The following is a 24501-nucleotide window of genomic DNA, read 5'->3' as shown; positions in this document are numbered from 1 at the left end:
TCACAATTGCAGTCACTGTAACTGCATAATTAAAGGAAACAACATCACACATCCGAGCAAAGGATATAAAATAAAATTAAAGGTATCTGCAACATGCGATTCAATGAACGTTGTCTACTTGTTGAAATGTCCATGTGGACAAGGATATGTGGGCAAAACCGAGAGAAAGATGAAGACCAGGCTCAATGAGCATAAATCCAACATTCGCAATAGACACACAAAATCGTCAGTAGCTAACCACTTTTTAGAAGCTTCACATAATATCAGCCAACTAAAATACACCATTCTGGAAGTGGTTAAAAAACGAGAAGGTGTAGACAACCACAAAGCTCTTTTGCAGAGAGAAAACTTTTGGATTTTCAAATTGGGAACCTTGAAACCAGTGGGTATGAATGATCGGACTGAATTCAGTTGCTACCTGTAACCACTGTTCGTTAACCATAGGAATGTATTTGCATAATTTTGATTGACTGCCGATATTGATCCTTCATGCAATTGTGAGATTTTAATTTTTATTAATTTTTTCTTCATCATTATTTTACTCGCAAGTTTGTTGGTTGATACAGTCATTAGGGCGTGGTATCCACCCGTAAGTTTGCATTGGGATCTATTTCTATTCCATTAGACACTTAATGCAGCGTTGTTTATTTCCCATTCAAACATGGCCGCTACTTTGTAACCCTTATGAATGAGTCCGTTTTTGATATCTGTTAATCCTCAATTGATTTAACCAACACGCCCGACCACGGTCGGGAGACAGTACCGTTTGGGGAATGGCGTTCGAGAACAGGGTTTACCGAGATTAGGTAAGCGTGCGCTAAAACTTTGCTCTATTGTTTTTGAACGCGGTGCATCCGCGGTTTCTTCACGCTTGGTTGGATTTTGTTTTACACTGTTTGCTAACCTGTGTGCCAACTTGGTAAATGTGTAAGAGGACTAATGAATGTTTACACGAACACGTTTGTGAAGATTCTCTAACGGTCAATGATTTTGGTTGAGAACCCTTTTGTATAACTATGTTTTGAGGTTTCTTTCAACAATCTTGGGTGGAGAGATTATTAGGCTGTATAATTCTATAATGTCTAGCGTTTAGTTTATCACGAACAGAAGGGAGAGATGACTGTTTTATATATCATTAGCTTCCAATGCATTTATTTACATTTTCTGTTTTGAAATTTTGAGTTCGAGCATGAGGGATTATGAGCATTACTTTAATGATTGCCTAATGAGATAGAGATATTGCATGAGATATGTAGCCTCTGATGAATTTCTAATTGTGATTATTTGATTTGTAGAACATGTCCCTGACGAAGGCTATGACCTAGCCGAAATGCATTGGACAAACTATCAATGTATTTAAAGGTCTGGATGATTTATCACGAAGAATGAACTTTGAATATGATAAGAGAATAAAAGATATAGAACTATCTGGAAACTGGTTTTGAAACTTTTTTTGAATATCTACAACCCTCACCATGGGGCTTAGGCTGTGACCAGGGGACGTTACTCAATTTTGGGTCACGCTTTTCCATATGCCTGATAGTACCATTTCCCTGGTGTACACGAAACGGATTAATCACAGGGCGGACCTTCTGTCGCAGCTGCGTGATCAATGGACCCATGACGGCCTTGAGCTTGACAATGAAGACTGGCAGTCCGCGATCTCCTCTCTGAAGGAGGTCGAGATTCCAGCACGATTGAGACTAGTTCAGCTCAAAATACTACATAGGGTCTATGTCACTGGTCCCCGTCTGGTCAGAATGGGTTTTTCTGAGGAGGGTCTGTGTCAGCAGGGCTGCGGTCAGTTGGGGACGTTCCTCCATATCATCTGGGAATGTCGGGAAGTGTTTGACTATTGGAGTAGGGTCCATGAGGTTATGCAGGAAGTTACGGGTGTGGCTCTCTCGCCGGAGGCTAGACGCTTGTTGTTGAATGTTTTGGAGCACACTGATCATAATGTGGCTCAGACTCAATGGGTGACTCTAGGGGCCATGATTGCCAGTAGGAATATTCCACAGTTGTGGGGGTCCCAGAGGCCTCCCACTCTTGAGCTGTGGGTAGAAAGCATGGATTGGTGCATGTTCCAAGAGAAAACGATGTACTTGGCTCAGGGCCGTCCCCGGAAATGGCATAAAGTGTGTAGTCTCATTGTCATCCGCACTAGTCTCGTTGTCATCGGCACTAGTCTCATTGTTGTCATCAGCGCTATGCTCACTGTTCTCCTTAGCACTAGTCCCATTGTTATCATCAGAGCTATAGTCATTGCTATCATCAGTGCTATTCTCATTGTTGTCATGAGCATTAGTCCCATTGTTATCATCAGAGCTACTTTTATTGTTATCATCACCTCTAGCCTCGTTGTTATCATCAGGGCTATTCTCATTGTTGTCATGGGCACTAGTTCCATGGTTACCAGTGCTATTCTCATTGCTATCATGAGCACTAGCCCCATGGTTATCAGTGCTATTCTCGTTATTGGCATCGGCACTAATCCTATTGTTATCATCAGTGCTACCCTCATTGTTGTCAGGAGCACTAGTCCCATTGGTATAATCAGTGCTATTCTAATTGTTGGCATCGGCACTAGTCCCGTTGTTATCATCAGTGCTATTCTTATTGTTGGCATCGGCACTAGACTCATTGTTATCATCAGTGCTATTCTCATTGTTGGCATCTGCACTAGTCCCATAGTTATCATCAGTGCTATCCTCATTGTTGTCAGGAGCACTAGTCCCATTGGTATCATCAGTGCTATTCTCATTGTTGTCCTGGGCACCAGTCCCATGGTTATCAGTGCTATTCTCATTGTTGTCATGGGCACTTGTCCCATTGTTATCATCAGTGCTATTCTCATTGTTGTTATGGGCACTAGTCCCATTGTTATCATCAGTGCTATTCTCTTTGTTGGCATCGGCACTAGTTCAGTTGTTATCATCAGTGCTATTCTCATTGTTGGCATAAGCACTAGTCCCATGGTTATCAGTTCTATTCTCATTGTTGTCATGGGCACTAGTCCTATTGTTATCATCAGTGCTATCCTCATTGTTGTCAGGAGCACTAGTCCCATTGTTATCATCAGTGCTATTCTCATTGTTGGCATCAGCACTAGTCCCATTGTTATCATCAGTGCTATTCTCAGTGTTGGCATCGGCACTAGTCCCATTGTTATCATCAGTGCTATTATCATTATTGGCATCAGCACTAGTCCCGTTGTTATCATTAGTGCTATTCTCATTGTTGGCATCGGCATTAGTCCCATTGGTATCATCAGTTCTCTTCTCATTGTTTGCATCAGCACTGGTCCCATTGTTATCATCAGTGCTATTCTCATTGTCGTCATGGGCACTAATCCCATGGTTATCAGTGCTATTCTCCTTGCTGTCATGAGCAATAGTCCCATTCTTATCATCAGTGCTATTCTCATTGTTGGCATCGGCACTAGTCCCCTTGTTATCATCAGTGCTATTCTCATTCTTGGCATCAGCACTAGTCCCATTGTTATCATCAGTGCTAGTCTCATTGTTGGCATCGGCACTAGTCCCATTATTATTATAAGTGCTATTCTCATTGTTGCCATTAGCACTAGTCCCATTGTTATCATCAGTGCTATTCTCATTGTTGGCATCAGCACTAGTCCCATTGTTATTATCAGTGCTATTCTCCTTGTTGGCATCGGCACTAGTCCCATTGTTATCATCATTGCTATTGTCATTGTTGTCAGGAGCACTAGTCCCATGGTTATCAGTGATATTCTCATTGTTGGCATCGGCACTAGTCCCATTCTTATCATCAACGCTATTCTCATTGTTTGCATCGGCACTAGTCCCATTGTTATCATCAGTGCTATTCCCATTGTTGGCAACGGCACTAGTCCCATTGTTATCATCAGAGCTATTCTCATTGTTGGCATCAGCACTAGTCCCATTGGTATCATCAGTGCTATTCTCATTGTTGGCATCAGCACTAGTCCCATTGTTATTATCAGTGCTATTCTCCTTGTTGGCATCGGCACTAGTCCCATTGTTATCATCATTGCTATTCTCATTGGTGGCATCGGCACTAGTCCCATGGTTATCATCATTGCTATTGTCATTGTTGTCAGGAGCACTAGTCCCATGGTTATCAGTGATATTCTCATTGTTGGCATCGGCACTAGTCCCATTCTTATCATCAACGCTATTCTCATTGTTTGCATCGGCACTAGTCCCATTGTTATCATCAGTGCTATTCTCATTGTTGGCATCTGCACCCTGTCCATGGTTATCAGTGCTAATCTCATTGTTCACATCAGCACTAGTCCCATTGTTATCATCAGTGCTATTCTCATTGTTGTCAGGAGCACTAGTCCCATTGGAATCATCAGTGCTATTCTCATTGTTGTCAGGAGCACTACTCCCATTGGTATCATCAGTGCTATTCTCATTGTTGGCATCGGCACTAGTCCCGTTGTTATCATCAGTGCTATTCTCATTGTTGGTATCGGCACTAGACCCATTGTTATCATCAGTGCTGTTCTCATTGTTGGCATCTGCACTAGTCCCATAGTTATCATCAGTGCTATCCTCATTGTTGTCAGGAGCACTAGTCCCATTAATATCATCAGTGCTATTCTCATTGTTGTCATGGGCACTAGTCCCATAGTTATCAGTGCTATTCTCATTGTTGTCATGGGCACTTGTCCCATTGTTATCATCAGTGCTATTCTCATTGTTGTTATGGGCACTAGTCCCATTGTTATCATCAGTGCTATTCTCTTTGTTGGCATCAGCACTAGTTCAGTTGTTATCATCAGTGCTATTCTGATTGTTGGCATACGCACTAGTCCCATGGTTATCATTTCTATTCTCATTGTTGTCATGGGCACTAGTCCTATTGTTATCATCAGTGCTATCCTCATTGTTGTCAGGAGCACTAGTCCCATTGTTATCATCAGTGCTATTCTCATTGTTGGCATCAGCACTAGTCCCATTGTTATCATCAGTGCTATTCTCAGTGTTGGCATCGGCACTAGTCCCATTGTTATCATCAGTGCTATTCTCATTACTGGCATCGGCACTAGTCCCGTTGTTATCATCAGTGCTACTCTCATTGTTGGCATCAGCATTAGTCCCATTGGTATCATCAGTTCTCTTCTCATTGTTTGCATCAGCACTGGTCCCATTGTTATCATCAGTGCTATTCTCATTGTCGTCATGGGCACTAATCCCATGGTTATCAGTGCTATTCTCCTTTTTGGCATCGGCACTAGTCCCATTGTTATCATCATTGCTATTCTCATTGGTGGCATCGGCACTAGTCCCATGGTTATCATCATTGCTATTGTCATTGCTGTCATGAGCAATAGTCCCATTCTTATCATCAGTGCTATTCTCATTGTTGGCATCGGCACTAGTCCCCTTGTTATCATCAGTGCTATTCTCATTCTTGGCATCAGCACTAGTCCCATTGTTATTATCAGTGCTAGTCTCATTGTTGGCATCAGCACTAGTCCCATTATTATTATCAGTGCTATTCTCATTGTCGACATCAGCACTAGTCCCATGGTTATCAGTGCTATTCTCATTGTTGCCATTAGCACTAGTCCCATTGTTATCATCAGGGCTATTCTCATTGTTGGCATCAGCACTAGTCCCATTGTTATTATCAGTGCTATTCTCCTTGTTGGCATCGGCACTAGTCCCATTGTTATCATCATTGCTATTCTCATTGGTGGCATCGGCACTAGTCCCATGGTTATCATCATTGCTATTGTCATTGTTGTCAGGAGCACTAGTCCCATGGTTATCAGTGATATTCTCATTGTTGGCATCGACACTAGTCCCATTCTTATCATCAATGCTATTCTCATTGTTTGCATCAGCACTAGTCCCATTGTTATCATCAGTGCTATCCTCATTGTTGGCATCGGCACTAGTTCCATGGTTATCAGTGCTATTATCATTGTTCACATCGGCACTAGTCCCATTGTTATCATCAGTGCTATTCTCATTGTTGGCAACGGCACTAGTCCCATTGTTATCAACAGAGCTATTCTAATTGTTGGTATCAGCACTAGTCCCATTGGTATCATCAGTGCTATTCTCATTGTTGGCATCAGCACTAGTCCCATTGTTATTATCAGTGCTATTCTCCTTGTTGGCATCGGCACCAGTCCTATTGTTATCATCATTGCTATTCTCATTGGTGGCATCGGCACTAGTCCCATGGTTATCATCATTGCTATTCTCATTGTTGTCAGGAGCACTAGTCCCATGGTTATCAGTGATATTCTCATTGTTGGCATCGGCACTAGTCCCATTCTTATCATCAACGCTATTCTCATTGTTTGCATCAGCACTAGTCCCATTGTTATCATCAGTGCTATTCTCATTGTTGGCATCGGCACTAGTTCCATGGTTATCAGTGCTATTCTCATTGTTCACATCGGCACTAGTCCCATTGTTATCATCAGTGCTATTCTTATTGTTGGCAACAGCACTAGTCCCATTGTTATCATTAGAGCTATTCACATTGTTGGCATCAGCACTAGTTCCATGGTTATCAGTGCTATTCTCATTGTTGTCATCGGCACTAGTCCCATTGTTATCATCACTGCTGTTCTCATTAATGTCAGGAGCACTAGTCCCATTGGTATCACCAGCGCTATTTTAATTGTCATCAGCACTAGTTCCATTGCTGTCATCAAGGTTACTCCCATTCACTTAGAACAGGTCTTGAAAACACTGAAATGTGGTGCCTGTTGCGGTTGCTGTTGTCTTCCTGCAGATTTCAAAACGCCCTTGCTGTTGACTTTACTTAAAGAGCAGATCTGCCTTTCGAAGAACCGGACACAGTCTGGGTATCTGCTACAGGTGATTCTGGAAGGAAGCCAGGTGCTGACCAAAGCAACCTCCATGGGTGATAATCTATATGCTACGAATGTTGTCTGCTGTGAAGATTAACAATTTCACCATCTGCCAACCACATAAAAATAGGGAGACTTTGTTTTATAAACATCGCTATCCACGGAGGTGTGAAAGTGGCGCCGAAAAAAAACACGGCTTCTTTCATTTAGTTGCTTCCCTGAGAAATTAACAAGCCTGCGAGTGGTGCGCGCGCCACTGCAAGCCATGTGGTTTCAGTTATCGCAACCGTGTCTGGGAACGATGATTGAAACCACATGACGGCCGGTGCGCGTAATAGACACCAATAGCCTTAAGCGGAGCAATGCGCCCACCTTTGGCCAATTGCGTTCTCTCTTGGAAAAAAACACGCACACAAAGCCCAATAGCGTGACACAAAAGGAAAAGCACACGCTCATGCATGTGTTATTCCTAGGTCAGCTTCTGAAACCCCATTGTTCTGTAGTAGGGGATCTCTGTGTATAGTCCTAATCTAGTGAATAGTCCCGCCCATGTGCGTGGACCCCGGAGCAATCAAAAATAATCTCTTAAACTGTCTTTTGTGCAGCCCTACATTGACACTTAAGAGAAAATTAAAGACAAATAATGCAGCCTATACCTACAAGGCCACACTGTCCAGTACTTCAACTAGAAATGCAAAGGATATTCCACCAATATCACATTTACCATAATCTGCCCAGTTTCACCCACAGAGAGACCTCCCCTTCACAAAATCCTTGGAATGATAGAGAGGAAGGGATGGACCGACAAGCCCCCATAGGCTGCCATTATGTGTCTGGAAAAGGGATACTGTGCCTTTAAGGAACTCTCCAGAGACCCTCGGTTTCCCAGCATGCACAGCCAAAGTCCTTTTACTTTCAGTTCTTTTTTCCAGATCCTGCTTGCACGACGCTGGAGCATTGAGCTCTCCTTTTTTGGGTGTCTTTCAATTGTTTGGCACTTTTCAAGTGTTTTGAGTGTTTCACTCGACGTCCGACTGCTTCTTCTTCCTTTTGCTGGGGTTTTTGTCCAGTTTTGGCCACTTTTCTGTCGAATATCCCAGCTTTGTTCGACAAGTGCCCTGAGTGTTCCAGGAAGAAAGCTAAATCAGACTCTCACAGTGTGTATCCTCTGTCTACCATTCTCTCATGTCCCTGAAGCTTGTGAGATTTGCCAATCCTACTCCAAGAGGACCGTGAGGGACAGGGAGAAAATTTGTCTCCTAGGCCTGGAGGTAAGGAGACACCAGGATCAAGGTGGGTCTGGGCCTGGAGAGACTTCGTCCTTTGCCCATGCTTCGGCCTCTCGGGGGATCCCCAGTTAAGAGATGGCCAGGAAAAGTCACAGGTCTTCGTCCCCGTCGATGGCCTCGACATCGGCGTCGAGAGGGATGACCACCATCTGCTCCCCGTTATCCCAGGACTCTGGAGCGAAGCGACGTCGCCGTTCGACGTCGAGGGGACTGACGTCGAGATCTCGGACGAGGTCGACGTCGAGGACAACATCGACGCCGAGACACTGTCGATGTCGAGATGGGTCCAAGAGGCACCGGCGCTCGCCGTAGAAGTGACACCTCCGTTCGGCGTCGAGGCGACACTGGCGTTCGACGTCGAGGAGAAGGGAGTTGACGTCGAAGAGACAAGAGCCAACATCGAGGGATGTATCGACATCGAGACGTTCGACGTCGAAAAAGAGATCGATGTCGAGGAGAGATGGGTCGGCATCGAGGGGGCGATAAAGGGCCAGGACTGTGTCCTCTGTCTCTGTGTTAAGCCTGTCTTCTGCATCAAGAACCCACGGTCGCGGCGGCACCGGCGCTCAGCTTTAAAAAGATCGGCCTCTAGAACATCATCGCCAAGGCCTGCGCAGAAGAAAAAGAGGAGAGTGGCGAGGTCTTTGGACTCTGAATACTCTCAGACCTACTCGCCTTCGAGGCCCAGGTCTCCTACGCCTCCTCCATTACCTTAAGGAGACCTCTCCTCGTCCTCCTCCTCCTCCTCCTCCTCCTTCAGTTCCCCCTCATCAACCTCCCCCTCCTCCACCGCGGCCTACTCCACGGTCTCTATCTCTGCCACACCTCCCGTCACCGCCTACGAGGCCTCCACAACCTATAGTTCCGGTTCTGCCTCCGCAGTTACCGCCTCCTGTACGGCCAGTGGATCGCCCGAGGCCTAGGAGGTCGAGGTCACGGTCCAGACAGAGACACCGGTCAAGGAGTGACCGTCGATCTTCAACGCGGTCCAGGCGTCGTCACTGGAGGGACATGTCAAGGTCCCGTCATACGGATTCTTCCAGCGCCAGGGAGTACTCGCCCACCTTATCGGATTCCCCCCGTACGAGGGTGTCACCGGTCAATAACATCATATCGTTCCAAGAGGTGTTACTGAGAGGGGCAGCGAAGCTGGGGATTACTGTAACGGTTCCCACACCTTCTACATCGGTGATTTTCGAGACCCTACACAAGCGGCAGCTGTCTCGACCCTTGTTGCCCTTGGTGCCAGGGCTGGAGGAACTGGCGATGGAGCTCCTCTTGACTCCGGCGTCAACGAAATCCGCTCCTTCCAGGCTACAGAAAAAGTATAGGGCCCCAGACTCCGATTCCGGCGTTTCTCAGATCAGACCCGGTGCCGGATTCGGTGATCGTCACTGCAGCCAGGAAGCAGCACGCTACTGCCCCGTCGTCGACGGTGCCTCCGGATAAGGAAAGCCGTCTGCTGGATTCAGCAGGACGTAAAATCTGCGGTACAGCGGCTACGTCCATGAAAGCCGCTAGTGCTTCGGCTCTCTTGGGTCGGCATGACCGGTCTTTATGGGAGTCCCTGCAGCAGTTTCTGGAGCACCTTCCTAGGGACAGGAGGGAGGACTTCCAGGAAATCATCAATGAGGGCATGATGGTATCCAATCAGGTTATCAGCTCAGCTGCAGATTCCTCTCTCTTGGCGGCTCATGGATACTGCCACTGGATTAATCAGAGATGCCATGACTGGTTGCGCCTGACATCGCTGAAACCAGAGGTGCAGCAGAGAGTCACCAATTTGCCGTTCTCTGGCTTGACGCTCTTCGAGAAGCATGCAGATGATGAGATGACCCGCATGAAGGCGGAATCGGAAACCCTGAGGGCTGTCGGGTTAGAAAAGCCAAAAGAGCAGAAGAGGGCCTTCCGTCCCTTCCAGAGACGTTTTGGTGCCCAGGGAAGAGGCCAAGGTCGTCAAGCTGGCCAGCAGCAACAACAGCAGCAGCAGTACCAGCGAAGGCCCTTCCAGAAGTGCCAGATGGGCAGAGGCGGCCAGTAGGCCTCAGCGACGCCTAAAACCCATCCGGGTCTAGGCCCTGAGGTATTACTTCCTCCTCATCGGTTACCCGCTCCGCTGGGGGGAAGCATACAAAATTATTTGGCAGAGTGGAGAAAAATTACTCAGGACAAGTGGGTGCTGAATATTGTTTGCAATGGATACAGTCTTCATTTCATCAGCCCGCCTCCAGCGATTCCGCCGGTTTGCTCGCAGTTCCAACTGCGCGAGCTCCAAGTGGAGGCTGATACCCTGTTAAGAAAAAGGGCGATAGAAGACGTCCCTCTGTCTCAAAGGGGAAAGTGTCTTTACTCACGGTTCTTCCTGGTGCGCAAGAAGGACAAGAACAAGTTTAGGCCCATTCTGGATTTGCGACAAGCAAACAAATGGATTCGCAGAGAAATGTTTTGCATGCTGTCTTTGCACCAGATTTGTCCTAAGCTGCAGTGAGGAGACTGGCTTTGCGCAATAGATCTACAGGTTGCGTACTTCCATGTGCCCATTGCATGGAAACACCGGAAGTTCCTGCGATTTCTAGTCGGCACCAATCACTATCAGTACACCGTACTACCGTTTGGTCTGAAATCTGCACCCAGGACTTTTTGAAAAATGCATGGCTGTGGTGGCAGCGACCCTAAGAAAGAACAAGGTGTTTGTCTACCCTTACTTGGACGATTGGTTGATCAAGGCCTCCACCTTCCAGGAAGCACAATTGCACTTCAACAGGGCGGCCGTCCTGCTGAACCAGCTGGGGTTGCACATAAACATGTCCAAGTCTGTCCCGAATCCTGTCCAGGGCCTACAGTACTTGGGAGCCTCCATCAATACGCTGTCAGCAAGCGTTTCTCCTTCGGAGGAGAGACGCTTATTGATCCTTCGGAAGGCTCAGGCTCTAATGGCTGTTCCATCTACAACAGTGAGGATGGTGTCTTCTCTTCTGGGGTCGATGACCTCTTGCATCTTCCTCACTCCACACGCACACCTCCACATGAGGCCGCTGCAGGAGTGTCTGGAGGATCAGTGGGACCATAAGCAGGGGAGCTGGGACAACAGGGTCAGGCTGTCCCTTCATGCTCAACAGCCCCTGAGGTGGTGGTGCTCAGCAGAGAATGTCCTCAAACGGGTTCCATTCCACAAGGACATTCCCATTCAGATTATCGTCACGGATGCATCTCTCCATGGCTGGGGAGCGCACTCAGACCATCTACAGATCCAGGGAACGTGGTCCCCAGCGGAATCCACGTATCACATCAATTTCCTGGAACTCAGAGCTGTTCACTTGGCACTGAAGGCCTTTCATCCGTCCTTCCAGACCGACTCCTTGCTTGTACAGACGGACAATATGACCACGATGTAATACCTCAACAAGCAGGGGGCTTGAGATCGCGCACACTGTCACAAGAAGCGCAGGCGATCTGGCATAGGCTGCTAGCCAGAGGACTGACTATAACGGCGACTCATCTGCCAGGTGTGCAGAATGTTCAGACGGATCAACTCAGCAGGATGATTCAAGAAAACCACGAGTGGGTCATAAACGACGAGGTGCTCGCAGACATCTTTGCCAGGTGTGGCACTCCAGACGTAGATCTGTTCGCCACCGTTGAAAACAGAAAATGCTGAGACTTCGCCTCAAGGTATTTCCAGCCAGGGACTCTGGGGAACGCGTTATGGATCAGCTTTCTGTACACTTTTACACCCATTCACCTGATTCCGGCGGTGCTCATCAAGCTGTCTCAGTCCAGGGCACGGATGATCCTCATCGGTCCGGAATGGCCCTGACAGTGGTGGTTCACGGACCTGCTTCACCGGTCTCTCCTGCCTCACCTGCGACTGCCGTGTCGGCTGGACCTTCTCACGAACTTCGGGGGGCAGATGGTGCACCCCAACCTCTCATTGTTGAGTTTGGTGGCATGGCTCCTGAGATAGTGCAATATAGCCAACTGAATCTTCCTGAGGATTGCATGGACATATTGAAGGAGGCTAAGCAACCTTCCACTAGGACTTCTTACGCTTACCAGTGGAAGAGGTTCTGCATCTGGTGCCCGTCTAAGAACTATGATCCGACGACCTGCAAGGAAGATGTCATCCTTCCATACCTTTTCGATTTGGCTCAGGCTGGCCTTAATTTCCATTCCATTAAGGTTCACCTCGCAGCGTTAACTGCGTACAGGAAATGCCCTTCACAGACATCCTTCTTCCAGATTCCTGTGATAAAGGATTTTTTGGAAGGATTGAAGAAAGTGTTCCCTCCTGTTCGGCTTCCTTCGCCTTTGTGGGAGCTGAATGTGGGGCTGTCCAGGTTGAAGAAGGAACCTTTTGAACCTATTCATAAGGCTTCACTGCAGCACCTATCGTGGAAGGCGGCGTTCCTCATGGCCATTAGATCGGCCCGCAGGGTGAGTGAAATTCAGGCATTGTGTTGCCAGGAACCTTATACTGTATTTCATGCTGCTAAGGTTGTGATGCATGCTCACCCTAAGTTCCTTCCTAAGGTGATCTCTGATTTTCACGTTAATCAGATTATAACTTTAACTACGTTTTTCCAGAACCCTTCCACTCCAGCGGAAAAGTCTCTTCATTCCCTGGATGTCAGAAGGGTGTTGAAATTCTATCTGGATAAGACCAAGGATATTCGTAGGTCAGACCAACTGTTTGTTAACTATGGGTCGGTCAGGACTGGTCTTGCTACCTCTAAACAGTCCATCTGTAGGTGGATTGTGTCCTGTATCCAGTTATGTTCCCAAAAGGCTAATAAGACCGTAGGAGGTAAGCCTAAGGCTCATTCCACCAGGGGAAAAGAGGCTACAACGGCTTTGCTACGTAATGTTCCCATTGCAGAGATCTGCAGGGCTGCCACATGGAAGTCGGTCCATACCTTTGCTAAGCATTACTGTCTGGACTCTGATGCCAGAGCAGATGCTCAGGTTGGGCAGGCTTCGTTAAGAAATCTGTTTGCACAATAGTGGTGTTGTCTTTTTTCTCCACCGCCGGGTTAGTTGTTGGGATGGGCTTGCCATTCTATTCACTAGATTATGGCTGTACACAGAGATCCCCTACTACAGAAGGAGTAGTTTCTTACCTGCAACTCCAGTTCTGTAGTAGGGGTATCTCTGTTATAGTCATAAGCGCCCGCCCTCCTCCCCAGTGGAGAAAATGGTACTGTATTATGTGCTAAAGGCCTTGCTTTATTCCCCTTCTAAAAGAACTGAAAGTAAAAGGACTTTGGCTGTGCATGCTGGGATACTGAGGGTCTCTGGAGAGTTCCTTAAAGGCACAATATCCCTTTTCCAGACACATAATGGCAGCCTATGGGGGCTTGTCTGTCCATCCCTTCCTCTCTATCATTCCAAGGATTTGGGCAGATTATGGTAAATGTGATATTGGTGAAATATCCTTTGCATTTCTAGTTGAAGTACTGGACAGTGTAGCCTTGTAGGTATAGGCTGCTTTATTTGTCTTTAATTTTCTCTTAAGTATCTATGCAGGACTGCAAAAAAGACAGCTTAAGAGATTATTTTTGATTGCTCCGAGGTCCACGCACATGGGCGGGACTATTCACTAGATTATGACTATAAAAGAGATACCCCTACTACAGAACTGGAGTTACAGGTAAGAAACTACTCCTTACCTACTAAAAGGCGCGAGACCTAAAAAGTAAGACTTGAATGAAGACACTAAAACGATACAGAATAGTGGAAGCATTGAGCAGCTGGCTCCCCAGCCATTGTTGAGTGTTTGAAGGAGGGAAACAGTGGAGAATTCCTCTATTAACCCTGCATGCTATGTGAGCGAAGTTGCGTGCAAGAACAAGGGAAATATAATAAGAGGGACTATAGCTGGCATAGTACTCCACACATATAACATGGCAAACATACCAGCAGTGGAACCAATCATAGTTGAAGGTGCCCTGTCAGGCATCTAGGTGGAAATAGTGGGTCAAGGGAGTACTACTCTTCTTGAAGCCACTAAAGTAGACAACGACCCATGACGAACCAAGTCTATGAGAGGTTTGTGTTTTGCCAAGCAAGGCCGCAGGCCGAGGAATCTATTGATGTTTTTTATGCACATTTGAAGGAACTTGCCAGCCCATGTGGTTTCAATGATGAGAATGAGGAAATAGGAGGGCAAATCATTCAAGGGTGTGCATCTGCAAAATTCTGTGAGATAATACTTAAAGAGTAGGGTAAATCGATAGCTGATATCTTAATGTTGGGCAGGACTAAGGAGCTCACCGGAGCCCGGGCTGCTCACTTGGAAGCCACATTGCAAAAACCGGTAAAAACCAAGAGAGAAGTAGTGACACGGATGATGATGAAAGTGAGGAACATACTATACACTCTGTTTTCACTATTGGCACAGCTTCTCAAACCACACGTCGTCTGCTGCAATGCCAAATATGAGTTGGAGATCACCCCACCACTTTGGGGGTAGATACCTTTCCACCTAGGTGCCCTGTCAGCGCAGGCATCTAGGTGGAAAGAGTGGGTCAAGGGAGTACTACTCTTCTTGAAGCCACTAAAGTAGACAATGACCCCAAAAAAGGGCTCTGATCCCATGTTTAGGGGGAAGAGACATCTAAAATATCCAGGTCAATCAACAAAGCTGCTCCCAAGACCCTTACCATCATTTTACATTTTGAACCGATGACGAACCAAGTCTATGAGAGGTTTGTGTTTTGCCAAGCAAGGCAGCAGGCTGAGGAATCGATTGATGTTTTTTATGCACATTTGAAGGAACTAAGAGGGGGCCTCCTTCATCCCTTTGTCTCCCCCCCGGCGGCAGCTCCGGCGGTCGGCTCGGGCCGCAGTGGTGACGAACGGCAAGCGGGGGGGCCCCTCCCATTGATGTGCAGTTGGCCCCGCGACCGGACACTGGGTGGCAGCTGTGGAGAGTTCTGGTCCTCCCTGGCTAGTGCGGACTGTAGGGGGCCCACTTGCACGGACTTCAGGGCTTCACACGGGGCGGTTCTTGGGGGTCCTGGCCTGTGACTGGTGCTGGACTTGAGCGTAATTGGTTGATGAGGGGCTGCCTGGAGTGGGCTTGCATTGGCTGCATCTGGATCCTGTAGGAGGCGTGGAGGCAGGCTGAGGCACCCTGTGGAGGACGGACACGGCGGCGGGTGGCGAGCCCTGGAGCGGGGGGACAGGTCATTTTGGTGCAGGGCCAGCAAGGAGCTTGGAGGGGCCGAAATGCGCAACGGAGTCCTCAAAGTGTGGAGCATAGTGCTTGGTCTCATCGTTGGTGTCCGACGGATTGCCTGAACATTCATTGTTCCTTTGGGGTGCCCGAGGCAGGGAGCTGGTAAGGGATACAGCGACGCCCACAGCGGGGGTCTTGCCTGCAGCCTACGATGACGAGAGGTGGGAGCGGTAACACAGTCACGAAACATGGACCCATAGACAAATACACGGGACAGGGTGGCGGAGCCGGGGGCCCCCCCAACCCGGTGCCTGATAATGCGGCGCTGATGGCAGCCATCACACAATCTAGGGACATGTTAGATGCGAAGATCGGGGCTGTGGGTGCGGATGTTGCCCTCTTGCGACAGGACTTGCGCAACGCAGTGGCCCGTATCACAGAGGTTGAAACAAGGATTTCTGGCATGGAGGACGATGTAGTGACCTTGAAACGCAAATGTTGCAACCATGGAAAGTATCCAGAAAAACCTGGCGCTCCGAGCAAAGAATACAGAAGGGCAGGCCCGGCGGAACAACCTGCGCTTCGTTAAACTTCCGGAAGGCTGCGAGAAGGGCAACATGGGGAACTTCTTGGCCCAATGGCTGGAGAGCTGGATCCCCCTGGATTCCCTCTCCAGATGCTTTGTGATACAGCGGGCGCACAGGGCTCTGATCCAGAAGCCGCCCGGGGGTCCCGTCCTCGGCCGGTGATCGCAAAACTATCATGATCGGGATGTCATCCTGCAGCAGGCGCGGCCGAAGGAGCCTCTAATGTATGACAATCAGCGGATTCTTATCTTTCCCGACTATACAAGGCTTGTGCAACAGCAACGGCAGTCCTTTATGGCAGCGAAGGCCCGACTCAGGGATCTCAAGCTCCCCTATGCATTGCTCTATCCGGCCCGTCTGAGGGTAGTCTTTCGATCCCGTACTCATTTCTTTGATACCCCGGAGGAAGTATTTCAATGTACTGATGAGACAGTGAAGGTTAGGACGCATACCCCGCCGGGCCTTGAATCCGACTCTTCACAAAATGAGGCCCGCTCCCACACGGCCCGGGGGCCGGAAAGGGGCATGCAGTGGCGGTTCAGATCTCGGAAACGCTCCAACCCAAGGGGGGCTGCCGAGGATGCCGGGGTGCGCCTGATCTCCGAATAGTGAAACCCTGCGCTGTGGACACACATCTGGAGAAGCGCTAACCATTGCAGCGATCGGCTGTGCTTGGCCTGCCCGAGGCGCCGGTGTGGCGCAGCTCCTGGGGGGGATCAGTGACATATGTGACTTCTGGCTATAGTGCTTAACGATTTCCATGCATACGGGGCGGTGGGGTGGGGGGGACATGTGGGGGGCAAGACCATTTGCCCCACTTACTTAAGGGTTGTTAGGGGGGAGTTGGGTACATGGGTAGGTTGACGGGGATCCATTGGTGTGGCTGTTCTCTAGGCTCCCGTTTGGGGCTGAGGGGTGTCTATACTGCGACAGGTACTTCAGTGTTTTTTAAGGTATGGGGGGGCTGGGGGTGGGGGGGGAGCAGTTTAATGGGTTACAGGGGGGACTTGGGGGTGTTCGATCGTATGACGGTAAGAGAATTTCCGGGGTTCCTGTGTGCTTTCTTTCGTGGCCTGCCTTGGGGCGCTTTCCCTTCCTGGGTTATGAATGACGACTGATGGGTTGAAGGCCTTAGGCCCTAGAGCATCCCTCCTAGTCATGAGCTGGAATGTGAGGGGTATGCTTGACAAGATCAAAAGGGGGGCAGTCTTGCGGCAGGCGAAGAGAAAACGTGCTGATGTACTGTTTCTGCAGGAAACCCACCTGTTGGGCAACATAATCCTCTGCCTCCAGCGCTTTGGCTATCAACAGGTGTATCATGCAGGCTTTGTTAGTGGATCGCGGTGGGTAGCTATTCTAGTCCACCGTAGGCTTACTCCACCCAATGGGTTGATACACAGGGCAGGTACATATTCATTAGTGGCATGGTGGGGGAAGAGTCCCTAGTTCTGGGTAGTGTGTATGCCCCGCCCCCGCTGCAGTGGTCATTAGTGGAGCAGCTGTTCACGATCTGGGCTGATATCCCCGAGACGCCGGCGATAATGGGGGGGGACTGGAATGGTGTCATGGATAAATTGTTGGATAGATGCAGGCCCGTGGAAGGCCAGCTGATGGGTGGGGCCACTAAACTGGGGGATTTGGTACGAGGTCTGGACTGGGTGGACACATGGCGATACTTACATGCGTGCAGGTGGGAATACACATACCTTTCGGCTGTCCACGGGTCCTTCTCGAGGCTAGATTATATATTTGTCCCCCGCTCGGCTATTGGCAGGGTGGAATCGGCGGCAGTGTTGTCCATGGGGCTCTCGGATCATTCCCCTGTGGTCATAGGATTTGCCCTGGATACGGGACGGCAGCCATTTCGATGGCACCTCTCTACATGGTATCTCCAAAACGAGGACTATCAGAGGCACATGAGGGAAGCCTTAGCTCATTATTGGGTGGAGAACGCATGATCTGTCTCTGAGGTCGGCACTTTGTGGGAGGCTTTGAAGCCCACACTCCGAGGAGTGGCTATTGCGTGGTGTGCGGCGGCGCGCTGGCAGCGGAAAGCAGAATTGATCCAGGCGGCGGCAGAGGGGGAGGCCCTGGAGAGCCACTGTAGCATGGGCGGTGAAGGCCAGGCGGTGGGGCAGCTCCTCTTGGTACAGCAATCCTATGCGGCGATGCTGTTGGGTGAGGAGCGGCAGGTGTGGCTGGCGACGCGTAGTAGAATTTATCAGTTGGGCGATAAGTCCGGGACGATGTTGCACCGCCTCTGCCAGAATACTTTTCAGGCGCAGGCTTTGCCGGGACTCCTAGATGCGGTGGGAGATCCGATCACGGACCCGCGGGAACTGGCAGAGAGCTTCGCAGCGCATTACGCTGTCCAGTATGATTCGAAGGAGTGTCTATCAGCAGACATGGTAGACAAATTTATAGCGGACCTGCCGCCGCGGACGGTGACAGATGATGTACGTGACCGTCTGGAGCTCCCTCTCACACATCAGATCAAGCGCTGGGTGAGCTTAACTCCGGAAAAGCCCCTGGGCCCAATGGGTTCCCTAGCGAATTTTTAAAGAAATATCACTTACAGCTGCCCTGGAGGAAGCAAGGAAGAGAGGTACCCTTCCAGCGGATTGGCGACATGCCGAGGTGGTGGTCTTTCAGAAATCGGGCAGGCCCCCGGAACAGCACGCCCCATTTCTCTCCTGAATATTGAGGCTAAGATTCTGGGTGACGAGCTTGCTAACAGGCTTCTGGCGGCTTGGGTGCGGCTGGATGCGCAGCTTCATGGTTTCGTCTGGGAGCGAGGCCTGGCCAACAAGATTGCCCTTTATGCCGACGACGTCCTGTTCTTTCTCACGCAGCTTGATAGGTCGGGACCGCGCCTATTAAAAATTATGCAGATATTCGGCGAGACCTCAGGTCTCTACTTAAACCCTCGTAAATCTTTCATCTGGGTACTGGGGGATGGCCCAAATGTCGGGGAATGGGCTTCCACGCTGCAAACGGCGGTGGGAGGTATTACGTATTTGGGGGTATTCATCTCCGCGAGTCCCGCGCTTTCCTGGGAGCGCAACTTGATGCCGGTTTGGGATAGAATCCACCTGGAGATGAAGACGTGGTCCAGAATGCCCCATACTATATATGGCAGATCGGCCATCTTTAAGATGGTGGCTCTCCCCCGATTGCTTTATCAACTGGAAAATCACCCTTACCCGATCTCGTCCCAGTGGTTCCGACAAGTAAATTCAGCATTGGGACAGTATTTGTGGGCCGGGGGAATGGTGCGGGTAGCGCTGCGCACCTGTTTCCTATCCACCTATAATGGGGGTCTGGCAACCTCCGATATTCTGTTGTACTATCAAGCCTCTCAACTTTTAGTTCTAAATGAATGGTGGTATGGAGATAGGGGGGATCCGGCATATGCTCTGGAGAGACATCTTATGGGATCCACTACGCTACATACGGTCCTCTATGCGCCGCGGCAGCGAAGGGGACTGCCCCCGGCCACCAAGGTAGTTTTTCAAGTTTGGAGACAGGCTCTACGTCGTATGGGATGGTGGGATAAGCTGACGCAACAGACCCCGCTGTGGCCCAATGGTCGTCTGCCTGCTCTGGTGTCCCTCCAAGGCTTTGGGGGCTGGGATGCCATCGGCATCTCGTCTTTGGGAGATGTGATGTCAGGGACGACGCTCAAATCCTTCCAAGATTTGCGAGAGGAGTATGATATGCCACAGTCCCAGTTTTTTAGGTACCTACAGTTCCGCCATGCCATCAGGCCGAGTCTTGAGAGTCTGGATTCCCTACTGGAGTTTAGCCCACTGGAGGCCAAAGTCTTTATGGGGGATCTAGTGGACAAAAAGATCTCCTGTATTTATCGCACGCTGGTAATACATTGTTCGATGACACTTCAGAAGCTTCGGGAGTCGTTGGAGCGTGATGTAGGGGTGCTTGAAGAGGAGGATTGGAGGGAGGCGCTGGAGGCCCCAAGAGGCGCGGCAATAGCGATCATCTATTGCAAAAACGAGAGAAACCAAAGGTTGACAGGATGGTCTGTGTCTCTACTTTCGGACCCCACACCAACCCGGTACAAAAAATAGTCCGGAGTAACTGGCATCTGGTGGAAGAAATCCTACCTGATATTGGAAAACCGCTGTTCGCACTAAAAAAAAACAGAAGTATTGGACAGCAGATCTCATCCACACGGGGCGCCACAAAAAGAGAAACACAAGGAACGCTCTTTAACATGGGCCCGGTAAAGGGTCATCACAAGTGTGGGACACGTTCTGTGTGCAATTTGACAACAGAAGGAACTCTCTTCACAGATGGTCAAAAACATTGGCGACACGAAAATTTTACAAATTGTAAGACCAGATATGCAGTATACGCCATCACGTGCCCTTGTGCAAAAGTTTACATTGGCAAAACAACCCAGGAAGTGCGCCAACGCATTATACAGCACCGTTCCAGGATCAATAACAAAGTGTTGACAGCACCGTTGGTATCCCATTTTCTGAAAAAAGAACATTCGTCTAATGATCTAAAATGGACAATTCTGGATAACATTAAGAACACTCCAGGCGCAGGCGGGGATCCTGATGTACGCCTTGCCCAAAAAGAGGCCTACCTCATCTTGCGATTCAATACTGCCATGGCAGGACTCAATGACCTTAACGAATTCAGTAGCCTATAGAAATCTGGTCTGCAGCAATTGCTTGTCTGTGCCTGTTGCCGCTCATGTGTCTGCTACACTTTTCACTGCCGATTTCTAAACGTACATGTGCCTCTTACACCTTTTTCCATAAGGGTCTCCAATTGTCGATCCCCTTTGTGAGCCCCCCCCTCCCCTTTCCCGAAACTGTCATTGGGGTTCGCGCAATGCCGCGTTTTCGAACTACATATCCCAACATGCATCGGGATTCAGTCCGTGTTAAATACATTTTGACACGCCCCCGTAAACCTCGTTTGGTCATTTCATTGCCGCCTGGGTGCCGGTTGCAGAGCTTCAATCGATTGTCCCTAACGTAAGTCCTGTTACAGAAATATTGAATGTTGTTGTGGAGTGAGCGCGAGCTGGGCTCCTTTCTCTAAAAACGCCCCTCCTTTGACTTTACAGTTACCGAACTGCTGCGGCGGCCGCCGCCCGCGTTCGCGTAGAGAATCACAAGCCTACATACAAAGGTAGGATTGTATAAATACACATATTTTTCCATACTCGCTCATTCAAATTCTATTTACTGTGAATAGCTGGGACTCTAATAAGAAGTACGTTCTGCTTCTTGCAGGCACTTTGAAATAAAAAACCACCATAGGTGCGCCGGCACCCCAACTACTTCCTAGTGTCTTGCACACTGAGGTATGTGTTGACATTTATTTATTTCGTTTACATGGTGGCTCATAGGGATCTGTATAAAATTGAAAATAACTGTGGTTATACAATCTTATCCACAGGGAGTATCCTGACATCCCAAGTATAAGGTACCCGCACGTTTTTTATGTTTGAGTCTCAGTGAGTTTCTATCCAGCTTGCCATTGGTACCATTCCCTTTTAACTTAATTCACAGCGACAACGACCCCCCCAATCCAAGTCCTGAGGAGAACCCTGAAATTATTGATCGGGTTCGAAACGCGTCGGCGTCTTGCTCCACCCAGATACTGAACCACCAGGGCGTAATAGGAATAGAATTTACACATTTTCACACTGTTGTATGGTTTATGTGTCTTCCTATTCTCCGCACCACGTGACAAATGTAATGCGTATCTTGTGGTGGTTGAAACAAGTAGGCTGTTTGTTCATCTTGCCAGTCCACTTGTTCATTGTTTATTCAGGATTGGTGCCTCATTGGCGCAATTTCTTGAGGCATTGCACAGTTGTCTTTATTTATTGTCTTCACAATTGTTTATGTGTGTGTAATGTAATTGAATGTATTGTTTATGGTTTATTCAATGCATTTGTGAACTTCTGTAAATGTGGTTGTGTATCTCTTGATGCCAAAAAAACATTGGCTTATAATCTTTCATAAAAAATAAGTGACTAAACACAAATGGTTTGGTAGCCTAGCAATTTATTATACTAGGTGTGCATTTGTCTTGAATAAGTGATACTGTCCGGCTCTTTTGTTTGTTTATCCCATACTATATATGGCAGATCGGCCATCTTTAAGATGGTGGCTCTCCCCCGATTGCTTTATCAACTGGAAAATCACCCTTACCCAATCTCGTCCCAGTGGTTCCGACAAGTAAATTCAGCATTGGGACAGTATTTGTGGGCCGGGGGAATGGTGCGGGTAGCGCTGCGCACCTGTTTCCTATCCACCTATAATGGGGGTCTGGCAACCTCCGATATTCTGTTGTACTATCAAGCCTCTCAACTTTTAGTTCTAAATGAATGGTGGTATGGAGATAGGGGGGATCCGGCATATGCTCTGGAGAGACATCTTATGGGATCCACTACGCTACATACAGTCCTCTATGCGCCGCGGCAGCGAAGGGGACTGCCCCCGGCCACCAAGGTAGTTTTTCAAGTTTGGAGACAGGCTCTACGTCGTATGGGATGGTGGGATAAGCTGACGCAAGAGACCCCGCTGTGGCCCAACGGTCGTCTGCCTGCTCTGGTGTCCCTCCAAGGCTTTGGGGGCTGGGATGGCATCCGCATCTCGTCTTTGGGAGATGTGATGTCAGGGACGACGCTCAAATCCTTCCAAGATTTGCGAGAGGAGTATGATATGCCACAGTCCCAGTTTTTTAGGTACCTACAGTTCCGCCATGCCATCAGGCCGAGTCTTGAGGGTCTGGATTCCCTAGTGGAGTTTAGCCCACTGGAGGCCAAAGTCTTTATGGGGGATCTAGTGGACAAAAAGATCTCCCGTATTTATCGCACGCTGGTAATACATTGTTCGATGACACTTCAGAAGCTTCTGGAGTCGTTGGAGCGTGATGTAGGGGTGCTTGAAGAGGAGGATTGGAGGGAGGCGCTGGAGGCCCCAAGAGGCGCGGCAATAGCGATCAGATTGCGATTGATCCAATTTAAATACCTGCATAGAGTGTACTTTACAAGGGAAAGATTGTGGCGGGCTGGCCTCATTGCATCACCAGATGGTCTCAGGTGTGGTAAAGAGAAGCAGACATTGATACATACGGTTTGGAGCTGTGGTGCACTGGTCGGATTCTTGACTGGGGTGTGGAACTGTATGGCTGAGGTGTTGGGGTGGGAACTTCCTTGCACACCACATTTAGGATTACTACACGTCCTGGAAAGGGTGGGGGGTGACATATATAAGAGGCATCTACTGCTGTTGGGCCTTACCCTCGCCAAAAGGGATATAGCCAAGGTGTGGAAGGACCCCCGCCCTCCCTCAGTTTCGGTGTGGAAGAAGGGCATTGATTTCTGTATGGGGCTGGAACAGCCAATCTTGGTGGCCCGAGGGTGCCCACGAAACCATTATAAGATATGGAAGCAGTGGGCAGAGTATCGGGGCCTCTGGCTGGAGCCCCCGATGGACCGATGGAGATGGGATAGGCGGGTCAGGAGGAAGGGGTACACATGATTTTGGTCGGTGATTGTGTTGGAGAAACCGGGAGGTGCTGTTGTGCGATCGGGGTGGGTAGGATCTAGGTAGGGGGTGTTGGGGGGGGGAGGGAGGGAGGGATGTTTGGTCAGTTTGATGAAACATTGAACTCTAAAATGTTGTATAGATTGCCAATTTCGTGATGCTTTATATTGATGTGTAGTTAACTTTGGTGTGCGAGATGCTGCCTTCATGTGCGATCTATCAATAAAATCTGTTTTTAAAAAAAATAATAAATTAAAACAGTAATTCCAAAAAATACACACGTGTGTACACAAAACAATTACTCAAAGTACTAAGGATTTTGGGATCAGATGTACGACCATTTCATTTAGCGCCTCACAATTGGCGACACATTGCGAGTGGCAAATTGCGAATCGCTAAATGAAGTGTACAACAGTGTGTTTAACACTGTTTGGGATTCCAATGGGGTCGCAAATTGTGAGGTTCATTAATATTAATGAGCCGCTTGCAATTTGCAAGCCCATTGGGAATGCCAGCCCTCCCAGGGATGGTGGACTGCTGGGCTCTGCAGGCCACCATGTCTCGGACTGCTTTTAAATAAAGCAGTTTAAAAATAAAATGCAGCCTATTTACCATGCATTTAAAAAAAAAAAAAAAAACGTTTTTTTTTCATTTTCTAAGGGCAGGCAGAGGCCCCTGGGACCACCGCCTGCCCTTAAATTATTTTTGCATGCATTTGCAAAGGGGAAGGGGTCCTCTAGGGACCCCTTCCTATTTGCGAATGCATTACCATCTACTTGGTTCGCACATACAAAAACAGATTGTACATCTGGCACTTAGTATTTTATATTGAAGTAATAGCCCCTCTGTCACATGTATTTCATTTGTTTTATAGCATCTCTCATACCATTGTAGGATGTCAGAGCACTTTACATCACACACATATAGAGACATTGAATCATACATGTAAATCAGTGTGTATATAAAATGTTTAAAGAGTGCTCGGTCTGGAAAAGCACAAACTCAGGATTCAGAACATAACACAGTGGCTAGTACTGACTTTAACATTAAAAATGTATTTGCA

This window comes from Lissotriton vulgaris, chromosome 3_1 (genome assembly GCF_964263255.1).
Source record: "Lissotriton vulgaris chromosome 3_1, aLisVul1.2, whole genome shotgun sequence".
NCBI lineage: Eukaryota > Metazoa > Chordata > Amphibia > Caudata > Salamandridae > Lissotriton > Lissotriton vulgaris.
The sequence above is the reverse complement of the archived record's forward strand: the minus strand, read 5'-3'. Positions refer to the sequence as shown.